Here is a 12733-nt window from a genome sequence, read left to right as displayed (position 1 = left end):
AAAGGCACAATGCCGACTTAAGTAGTAGAGGACAGACACTCTAAGTTTCTATGATTTGAACCTCTCCTGTGAGTCCAGTTTTAGTTTCCGATGCTTCACTTCAGGTTTACTGTATACCTTGGACCTTCTTATTGACGTAGGAACACAGAAATTGCATCCGAATTTAATACAAAAGACACTATGCCGACCTAAGTGCTAGAGGACTGAAACTCTAACTTTCTATGTTTTGAACCTCTCCTGTGAGTCCAGTTTTAGATTCCGATGCTTCACTTCAGGTATACTGTATCCCTTGGACCTTCTTGTTGACGATGAAACACAGAAATTGCATCCGAATTTAATACAAAAAGCACAATGCCGACTTAAGTATTAGAGGACTGACACTCTGAATTTCTATGATTTGAACCTCTCCTGTGAGTCCAGTTTTAGATTCCGATGCTTCACTTGGGGTATACTGTATCCCTTGGACCTTCTCATTGATGATGAAGCACACAAATTGCATCCGAATTTAATACCAAAGGCTCAATGCCGACTTATGTACAAGAGCACTGACACGCTATCTTTCTATGATTTGAACCTCTCCTGTGAGTCCAGTCTTAGATTCCGATGCTTCACTTCAGGTTTACTGTATACCTTGGACCTTCTTATTGACGATGAAACACAGAAATTACATCCGAATTTAATACAAAAGGCACAATGCCGGCTTAAGTACAAGAGGACTGACACTCTAACTTTCTATGATTTGAACCTCTCCTGTGAGTCCAGTCTTAGTTTCCGATGCTTCACTTCAGGTTTACTGTATACCTTGTACCTTCTTATTGACGATGAAATTCAGAAATTGCATCCGAATTTAATACAAAAGGCACAATGCCGTCTTAAGTACTAGAGGACAGACACTCTATCTTTCTATGATTTGAACCTATCCTGTGAGTCCAGTTTTAGTTTCCGATGCTTCACTTCAGGTTTACTGTATCCCTCGGACCTTCTTATTGACGATGAAACACAGAAATTGCATCCGAATTTAATACTAACGGCACAATGCCGACTTAAGTACTAGAGGACTGACACTCTAAGTTACTATGATTTGAACCTCTCCTGAGAGTCCAGTTTTAGTTTCCGATGCCACACTTCAGGTTTTCTGTATCCCTTGCACCTTCTTATTGACGAGGAAACACAGAAATTGCATCCGAATTTAATACAAAAGGCACAATGCCGATTTAAGTACAATAGGACTGATACTCTAACTTTCTATGATTCGAACCCTCCTGAGAGTCCAGTTTTAGATTCCGATGCTTCACTTCAGGTTTACTGTATCCCTTTGACCTTCTTATTGACGATGAAACACAGAAATTGCATCCGAATTTAATACAAAAGGCACAATGCCGACTTAAGTACTAGAGGACTGAAACTCTAACTTTCTATGATTTGAAAACCTCCTGTGAGTCCAGTTTTAGATTCCGATGCTTCACTTCAGGTTTACTGTATCCCTTGGACCTTCTTATTGACGATGAAACACAGAAATTGCATCCGAATTGAATACTAACGGCACAATGCCGACTTAAGTACTAGAGGACTGACACTCTAAGTTACTATGATTTGAACCTCTCCTGAGAGTCCAGTTTTAGTTTCCGATGCCACACTTCAGGTTTTCTGTATACCTTGCACCTTCTTATTGACGAGGAAACACAGAAATTGCATCCGAATTTAATACAAACGGCACAATGCCGACTTAATTACAAGAGGACTGACACTCTAACTTTCTATGATTTGAACCACTCCTGTGAGTCCAGTTTTAGACTCCGATGCTTCACTTCAGGTTTACTGAATCCTTTGGACCTTCTTATTAACGACGAAACACAGAAATTGCATCCGAATTGAATACAAAAGGCACAATGCCGACTTAAGTAGTAGAGGACTGACACTCTAAGTTTCTATGATTTGAACCTCTCCTGTGAGACCAGTTTTAGTTTCCGATGCTTCACTTCAGGTTTACTGTATACCTTGGACCTTCTTATTGACGTAGGAACACAGAAATTGCATCCGAATTTAATACAAAAGACACAATGCCGACTTAAGTGCTAGAGGACTGAAACTCTAACTTTCTATGTTTTGAACCTCTCCTGTGAGTCCAGTTTTAGATTCCGATGCTTCACTTCAGGTATACTGTATCCCTTGGACCTTCTTATTGACGATGAAACACAGAAATTGCATCCGAATTTAATACAAAAAGCACAATGCCGACTTAAGTATTAGAGGACTGACACTCTGAATTTCTATTATTTGAACCTCTCCTGTGAGTCCAGTTTTAGATTCCGATGCTTCACTTGGGGTATACTGTATCCCTTGGACCTTCTCATTGATGATGAAGCACACAAATTGCATCCGAATTAAATACCAAAGGCTCAATGCCGACTTATGTACAAGAGGACTGACACTCTAACTTTCTATGATTTGAACCTCTCCTGTGAGTCCAGTTTTCGATTCCGATGCTTCACTTCAGGTTTACTGTATCCCTTGGACCTTCTTATTGACGATGAAACACAGAAATTGCATCCGAATTTAATACAAAATTCACAATGCCGACTTAAGTACAAGAGGACAGACACGCTATCTTTCTATGATTTGAACCTCTCCTGTGAGCCAGTCTTAGATTCCGATGCTTCACTTCAGGTTTACTGTATACCTTGGACCTTCTTATTGACGATGAAACACAGAAATTACATCCGAAATTAATACAAAAGGCACAATGCCGTCTTAAGTACTAGAGGACAGACACTCTACTTTTCTATGATTTGAACCTATCCTGTGAGTCCAGTTTTAGTTTCCGATGCTTCACTTCAGGTTTACTGTATCCCTCAGACCTTCTTATTGACGATGAAACACAGAAATTGCATCCGAATTTAATACTAACGGCACAATGACGATTTAAGTACAATAGGACTGATACTCTAACTTTCTATGATTCGAACCCTCCTGAGAGTCCAGTTTTAGATTCCGATGCTTCACTTCAGGTTTACTGTATCCCTTTGACCTTCTTATTGACGATGAAACACAGAAATTGCATCCGAATTTAATACAAAAGGCACAATGCCGACTTAAGTACTAGAGGACTGACACTCTAACTTTCTATGATTTGAACCTCTCCTGTGAGTCTAGTTTTAGTTTCCTATGCTTCACTTCAGGTTTACTGTATCCCTTGGATCTTCTTATTGACGATGAAACACAGAAATTGCATCCGAATTTAATACAAAAGGCACAATGCCGACTTAAGTACTAGAGGACTGAAACTCTAACTTTCTATGATTTGAACCTCTCCTGTGAGTCCGGTTTTAGATTCCGATGCTTCACTTCAGGTATACTGTATCCCTTGGACCTTCTCATTGATGATGAAGCACAGAAATTGCATCCGAATTCAATACAAAAGGCTCAATGCCGACTTATGTACAAGAGGACTGACACTCTAACTTTCTATGATTTGAACCTTTCCTGTGAGTCCAGTTTTTGATTCCGATGCTTCACTTCAGGTTTACTGTATCCCTTGGACCTTCTCATTGATGATGAAGCACAGAAATTGCATCCGAATTCAATACCAAATTCTCAATGCCGACTTATTTACAAGAGGACTGACACTCTAACGTTCTATGATTTGAACCTCTCCTGTGAGTCCAGTTTTCGATTCCGATGCTTCACTTCAGGTTTACTGTATCCCTTGGACCTTCTTATTGACGATGAAACACAGAAATTGCATCCGAATTTAATACAAAAATCACAATGCAGACTTCAGTACAAGAGGACAGACACGCTATCTTTCTATGATTTGAACCTCTCCTGTGAGTCCAGTCTTAGATTCCGATGCTTCACTTCAGGTTTACTGTATACCTTGGACCTTCTTATTGACGATCAAACACAGAAATTACATCCGAATTTAATACAAAAGGCACAATGCCGACTTAAATACAAGAGGACTGTTACTCTAACTTTCTATGATTTGAACCCCTCTGTGAGTCCAGTCTTAGTTTCCGATGCTTCACTTCAGGTTTACTGTATACCTTGGACCTTCTTATTGACGATGAAATTCAGAAATTGCATCCGAATTTAATACAAAAGGCACAATGCCGACTTAAGTACAAGAGGACTGACACTCTAACTTTCTATGATTTGAACCCCTGCTGTGAGTCCAGTTTCAGATTCCGATGCCTCACTTCAGGTGTACTGTACACCTTGGAGCTTCTTATTGACGATGAAACACAGAAATTTCATCCGAATTTAATACAAAAGGCACAATGCCGACTTAAGTACAAGAGGACTGACACTCTAACATTCTGTGATTTGAGCCTCTCCTATGAGTCCAGTTTCAGTTTCCGATGCTTCACTTCAGGTTTACTGTATACCTTGGTCCTTCTTATTGAGGATGAAACATAGAAATTGCATCTGAATTTAATACAAAAGGCACAATGCCGACTTAAGTGCTAGAGGACTGTTACTCTAACTTTCTATGATTTGAACCCCTCCTGTGAGTCCACTTTTAGATTCCGATACTTCACTTCAGGCGTACGATATACCTTGGAGCCTCTTATTGACGATGAAACACAGAAATTTCATCCGAATTTAATACAAAAGGCACAATGCCGACTTAAGTACTAGAGGACTGACACTCGAACTTTCTATGATTTGAACCTCTCCTGTGAGTCCAGTTTTAGTTTCCGATGCTTCACTTCAGGTTTACTGTATCCCTTGGACCTTCTTATTGACAATGCAACACAGAAATTGCATCAGAATTTAATACAAAAGGCACAATGCCGACTTAAGTACAAGAGGACTGACACACTAACTTTCTATGATTTGAACCCCTCCTGTGAGTCCAGTTTCAGATTCCGATGCCTCACTTCAGGTGTACTGTACACCTTGGAGCTTCTTATTGACGATGAAACACAGAAATTGCATCTGAATTTAATACAAAAGGCACAATGCCGACTTAAGTGCTAGAGGACTGAAACTCTAACTTTCTATGATTTGAACCTCTCCTGTGAGTCCAGTTTTAGATTCCGATGCTTCACTTAAGGTTTACTGTATCCTTTGGACCTTCTTATTGACGATGAATCACAGAAATTGCACCCGAATTTAATACAAAATTCACAATGCCGACTTATGTACAAGAGGACTGACAGTCTAACTTTCTATGTTTTGAACCTCTCCTGTGAGTCCAGTTTTAGATTACGATGCTTCACTTCTGGTGTACTTTGTACCTTGGACCTTCTTATTGACGATGAAACACAGAAATTGCATCCGAATTTAATACAAAAGGCACAATGCCGACTTAAGTACAAGTGGACTGACACTCTTTCATTCTATGATTTGAACCTCTCCTGTGAATCCAGTTTTAGATTCCGATGCTTCACTTCAGGTATACTGTATCCCTTGGACCTTCTCATTGGTGATGAGGCACAGAAATTGCATCCGAATTTAATACAAAAGGCTCAATGCCGACTTATGTACAAGAGGACTGACACTCTAACATTCTATGATTTGAACCTCTCCTGTGAGTCTAGTTTTCGATTCCGATGCTTCACTTCAGGTTTACAGTATCCCTTGGACCTTCTTATTGACGATGAAACACAGATATTGCATCCGAATTTAATACAAAAGGCACAATGCCGACTTAAGTACAAGAGGACAGACACGCTATCTTTCTATAATTTGAACCTCTCCTGTGAGTCCTGTTTTAGATTCCGATGCTTCACTTCAGGTTTACTGTATACCTTGGACCTTCTTATTGACGATGAAACACAGAAATTTCATCCGAATTTAATACAAAAGGCACAATGCCGACTTAAGTACAAGAGGACTGACTCTCTAACTTTCTATGATTTGAACCTCTCCTGTGAGTCCAGTCTTAGTTCCCGATGCTTCACTTCAGGTTTACTGTATACCTTGGACCTTCTTACTGATGATGAAATTCAGAAATTGCATCCGAATTAATTACAAAATGCACAATGCCGTCTGAAGTACAAGAGGACTGAAACTCTAACTTTCGATGATTTGAACCTCTCCTGTGAGTCCAGTTTTAGTTACCGATGCTTCACTTCAGGTTTACTGTACTCCTTGGACCTTCTCATTGACGATGAAACACAGAAATTGCATCCGAATTTGATACAAAAGGCTCAATGCTCGCTGAAGTACAAGAGGAATGTTACTCTAACTTTCTATGATTTGAACCCCTCCTGTGAGTCCAGTTTTAGATTCCGATGCTTCACTTCAGGCGTACTGTATACCTTGGACCATCTTATCGACGATGAAACACAGAAATTTCATCCGAATTTAATACAAAAGGCACAATGCCGACTTAAGTGCTAGAGGACTGTTACTCTAACTTTCTATGATTTGAACCCCTCCTGTGAGTCCACTTTTAGATTCCGATACTTCACTTCAGGCGTACGATATACCTTGGAGCCTCTTATTGACGATGAAACACAGAAATTTCATCCGAATTTAATACAAAAGGCACAATGCCGACTTAAGTACTAGAGGACTGACACTCGAACTTTCTATGATTTGAACCTCTCCTGTGAGTCCAGTTTTAGTTTCCGATGCTTCACTTCAGGTTTACTGTATCCCTTGGACCTTCTTATTGACAATGCAACACAGAAATTGCATCAGAATTTAATACAAAAGGCACAATGCCGACTTAAGTACAAGAGGACTGACACTCTAACTTTCTATGATTTGAACCCCTCCTGTGAGTCCAGTTTCAGATTCCGATGCCTCACTTCAGGTGTACTGTACACCTTGGAGCTTCTTATTGACGATGAAACACAGAAATTGCATCTGAATTTAATACAAAAGGCACAATGCCGACTTAAGTGCTAGAGGACTGAAACTCTAACTTTCTATGATTTGAACCTCTCCTGTGAGTCCAGTTTTAGATTCCGATGCTTCACTTAAGGTTTACTGTATCCTTTGGACCTTCTTATTGACGATGAATCACAGAAATTGCACCCGAATTTAATACAAAATTCACAATGCCGACTTATGTACAAGAGGACTGACAGTCTAACTTTCTATGTTTTGAACCTCTCCTGCAGTCCAGTTTTAGATTACGATGCTTCACTTCTGGTGTACTTTGTACCTTGGACCTTCTTATTGACGATGAAACACAGAAATTGCATCCGAATTAAATACAAAAGGCACAATGCCGACTTAAGTACAAGTGGACTGACACTCTTTCATTCTATGATTTGAACCTCTCCTGTGAATCCAGTTTTAGATTCCGATGCTTCACTTCAGGTATACTGTATCCCTTGGACCTTCTCATTGGTGATGAGGCACAGAAATTGCATCCGAATTTAATACAAAAGGCTCAATGCCGACTTATGTACAAGAGGACTGACACTCTAACATTCTATGATTTGAACCTCTCCTGTGAGTCTAGTTTTCGATTCCGATGCTTCACTTCAGGTTTACAGTATCCCTTGGACCTTCTTATTGACGATGAAACACAGATATTGCATCCGAATTTAATACAAAAGGCACAATGCCGACTTAAGTACAAGAGGACAGACACGGTATCTTTCTATAATTTGAACCTCTCCTGTGAGTCCTGTTTTAGATTCCGATGCTTCACTACAGGTTTACTGTATACCTTGGACCTTCTTATTGACGATGAAACACAGAAATTTCATCCGAATTTAATACAAAAGGCACAATGCCGACTTAAGTACAAGAGGACTGACTCTCTAACTTTCTATGATTTGAACCTCTCCTGTGAGTCCAGTCTTAGTTTCCGATGCTTCACTTCAGGTTTACTGTATACCTTGGACCGTCTTACTGATGATGAAATTCAGAAATTGCATCCGAATTAATTACAAAATGCACAATGCCGTCTGAAGTACAAGAGGACTGAAACTCTAACTTTCGATGATTTGAACCTCTCCTGTGAGTCCAGTTTTAGTTACCGATGCTTCACTTCAGGTTTACTGTACTCCTTGGACCTTCTCATTGACGATGAAACACAGAAATTGCATCCGAATTTGATACAAAAGGCTCAATGCTCGCTGAAGTACAAGAGGAATGTTACTCTAGCTTTCTATGATTTGAACCCCTCCTGTGAGTCCAGTTTTAGATTCCGATGCTTCACTTCAGGCGTACTGTATACCTTGGACCATCTTATCGACGATGAAACACAGAAATTTCATCCGAATTTAATACAAAAGGCACAATGCCGACTTAAGTACTAGAGGACTGACACTCTAACTTTCTATGATTGGAACCTCTCTTGTGAGTCCAGATTTAGTTTCCGATGCTTCACTTCAGGTTTACTGTATCCCTTAGACCATCTTATTGACGATGAAACACAGAAATTGCATCCGAATTTAATACAAAAGTCACAATGCCGACTTAAGTACAAGAGGACTGACACTCTAACTTTCCATGATTTGAACCCCTCCTGTAAGTCCAGTTTTAGATTCCGATGCATCACTTCAGGTTTACAGTATCCTTTGGACCTTCTTATCGACGATGAAACACAGAAATTGCATCCGAATTTAACACAAAAGGCACAATGCCGACTTAAGTACAAGTGGACTGACACTCTTTCTTTCTATGATTTGAACCTCTCCTGTGAATCCAGTTTTAGATTCCGATGCTTCACTTCAGGTGTACTGTATCCCTTGGACCTTCTCATTGATGATGAAGCACAGAAATTGCATCCGAATTTAATACAAAAGGCTCAATGCCGACTTATGTACAAGAGGACTGACACTCTAACTTTCTATGATTTGAACCTCTCCTGTGAGTCCAGTTTTCGATTCCGATGCTTCACTTCAGGTTTACTGTATCCCTTGGACCTTCTTATTGACGATGAAACACAGATATTGCATCCGAATTTAATACAAAAGGCACAATGCCGACTTAAGTACAAGAGGACAGACACGCTATCTTTCTATGATTTGAACCTCTCCTGTGAGTTCAGTCTTAGATTCCGATGCTTCACTTAAGGTTTACTGTATACCTTGGACCTTCTTATTGACGATGAAACACAGAAACTACATCCGAATTTAATACAAAAGGCACAATGCCGACTTAAGTAGTAGAGGACTGACACTCTAAGTTTCCATGATTTGAACCTCTCCTGTGAGTCCAGTTATAGTTTCCGATGCTTCACTTCAGGTTTACTGTATACCTTGGACCTTCTTACTGACGATGAAACACAGATATTGCATCCGAATTTAATACAAAAGGCTCAATCCCGACTTATGTACAAGAGGACTGACACTCTAACTTTCTATGATTTGAACCTCTCCTGTGAGTCCAGTTTTCGATTCCGATGCTTCACTTCAGGTTTACTGTATCCCTTCTACCTTCTCATTGATGATGAAGCACAGAAATTGCATCCGAATTCAATACCAAATTCTCAATGCCGACTTATGTACAAGAGGACTGACACTCTAACGTTCTATGATTTGTACCTCTCCTGTGAGTCCAGTTTTCGATTCCGATGCTTCACTTCAGGTTTACTGTATCCCTTGGACCTTCTTATTGACGATGAAACACAGAAATTGCATCCGAATTTATTACAAAAGACACAATGCCGACTTAAGTACAAGAGGACAGACGCGCTATCTTTCTATGATTTGAACCTCTCCTGTGAGTCCAGTCTTAGATTCCGATGCTTCACTTCAGGTTTACTGTATACCTTGGACCTTCTTATTGACGATGAAACACAGAAATTACATCCGAATTTAATACAAAAGGCACAATGCCGACTTAAGTACAAGAGGACTTAAACTATAATTTTCTATGAATTTAACCTCTCCTGTGAGTCCAGTTTTAGTTTCCGATGCTTAACATCAGGTTTACTGTATTCCTTGGAGTTTCTTATTGACGATGAAACACAGAAATTGCACCCGAATTTGATACAAAAGGCACAATGCCGGCTTAAGTACAAGAGGACTGTTACTCTAACTTTCTATGATTTGAACCCCTCCTGTGAGTCCAGTTTTAGATTCCGATACTTCACTTCAGGCGTACTGTATACCTTGGAGCTTCTTATTGACGATGAAACACAGAAATTTCATCCGAATTTAATACAAAAGGCACAATGCTGACTTAAGTACTAGAGGACTGACACTCGAACTTTCTATTATTTGAACCTCTCCTGTGAGTCCAGTTTTAGTTTCCGATGCTTCACTTCAGGTTTACTGTATCCCTTGGACCTTCTTATTGACGATGCAACACAGAAATTGCTTCCGAATTTAATACAAAAGGCACAATGCCGACATAAGTACAAGAGGACTGACACTCTAACTTTCTATGATTTGAACCCCTCCTGTGAGTCCAGTTTCAGATTCCGATGCCTCACTTCAGGTGTACTGTATACTATGGACCTTCTTATTGACGATGAAACACAGAAATTTCATCCGAATTTAATACAAAAGTCACAATGCCGACTTAAGTACAAGAGGACTGACACTTTAACTTTCTATGATTTGAACCTCTCCTGTGAGTCCAGTCAGGTTTCCGATGCTTCACTTCAGGTTTACTGTATTCCTTGGACCTTCTTATTGATGATGAAATTCAGAAATTGCATCCGAATTTAATACAAAATGCACAATGCCGACTGAAGTACAAGAGGACTGAAACTCTAACTTTCTATGATTTGAACCTCTCCTGTGAGTCCAGTTTTAGTTTCCGATGCTTCACTTCAGGTTTACTGTATTCCTTGGACCTTCTCATTGACGATGAAACACAGAAATTGCATCCGAATTTGATACAAAATGCTCAATGCTGGCTTAAGTACAAGAGGACTGTTACTCTAACTTTCTATGATTTGAACCCCTCCTGTGAGTCCAGTTTTAGATTCCGATGCTTCACTTCAGGCGTACTGTATACCTTGGACCTTCTTATCGACGATGAAACACAGAAATTTCATCCGAATTCAATACAAAAGGCACAATGCCGACTTAAGTACAAGAGGACTGACTCTCTAACTTTCTATGATTTGAACCTCTCCTGTGAGTCCAGTCTTAGTTTCCGATGCTTCACTTCAGGTTTACTGTATACCTTGGACCTTCTTACTGATGATGAAATTCAGAAATTGCATCCGAATTAATTTCAAAATGCACAATGCCGACTTAAGTAGTAGAGGACTGACACACTAACTTTCTATGATTGGAACCTCTCTTGTGAGTCCAGATTTAGTTTCCGATGCTTCACTTCAGGTTTACTGTATCCCTTAGACCATCTTATTGACGATGAAACACAGAAATTGCATCCGAATTTAATACAAAAGGCACAATGCCGACTTAAGTACAAGAGGAGTGACACTCTAACTTTCCATGATTTGAACCCCTCCTGTAAGTCCAGTTTTAGATTCCGATGCCTCACTTCAGGTTTACAGTATCCTTTGGACCTTCTTATCGACGTTGAAACACAGAAATTGCATCCGAATTTAACACAAAAGGCACAATGCCGACTTAAGTACAAGTGGACTGACACTCTTTCTTTCTATGATTTGAACCTCTCCTGTGAATCCAGTTTTAGATTCCGATGCTTCACTTCAGGTGTACTGTATCCCTTGGACCTTCTCATTGATGATGAAGCACAGAAATTGCATCCGAATTTAATACAAAAGGCTCAATGCCGACTTATGTACAAGAGGACTGACACTCTAACTTTCTATGATTTGAACCTCTCCTGTGAGTCCAGTTTTCGATTCCGATGCTTCACTTCAGGTTTACTGTATCCCTTCTACCTTCTCATTGATGATGAAGCACAGAAATTGCATCCGAATTCAGTACCAAATTCTCAATGCCGACTTATGTACAAGAGGACTGACACTCTAACGTTCTATGATTTGTACCTCTCCTGTGAGTCCAGTTTTCGATTCCGATACTTCACTTCAGGTTTACTGTATCCCTTGGACCTTCTTATTGACGATGAAACACAGAAATTGCATCCGAATTTATTACAAAAGGCACAATGCCGACTTAAGTACAAGAGGACAGACGCGCTATCTTTCTATGATTTGAACCTCTCCTGTGAGTCCAGTCTTAGATTCCGATGCTTCACTTCAGGTTTACTGTATACCTTGGACCTTCTTATTGACGATGAAACACAGAAATTACATCCGAATTTAATACAAAAGGCACAATGCCGACTTAAGTACAAGAGGACTTAAACTATAACTTTCTATGAATTTAACCTCTCCTGTGAGTCCAGTTTTAGTTTCCGATGCTTAACATCAGGTTTACTGTATTCCTTGGAGTTTCTTATTGACGATGAAACACAGAAATTGCACCCGAATTTGATACAAAAGGCACAATGCCGGCTTAAGTACAAGAGGACTGTTACTCTAACTTTCTATGATTTGAACCCCTCCTGTGAGTTTAGTTTTAGATTCCGATACTTCACTTCAGGCGTACTGTATACCTTGGAGCTTCTTATTGACGATGAAACACAGAAATTTCATCCGAATTTAATACAAAAGGCACAATGCTGACTTAAGTACTAGAGGACTGACACTCGAACTTTCTATTATTTGAACCTCTCCTGTGAGTCCAGTTTTAGTTTCCGATGCTTCACTTCAGGTTTACAGTATCCCTTGGACCTTCTTATTGACGATGCAACACAGAAATTGCATCCGAATTTAATACAAAAGGCACAATGCCGACATAAGTACAAGAGGACTGACACTCTAACTTTCTATGATTTGAACCCCTCCTGTGAGTCCAGTTTCAGA

This window comes from Schistocerca americana, chromosome 5 (assembly GCF_021461395.2).
Source record: "Schistocerca americana isolate TAMUIC-IGC-003095 chromosome 5, iqSchAmer2.1, whole genome shotgun sequence".
NCBI lineage: Eukaryota > Metazoa > Arthropoda > Insecta > Orthoptera > Acrididae > Schistocerca > Schistocerca americana.
Note: the sequence above shows the minus strand (reverse complement) of the source record.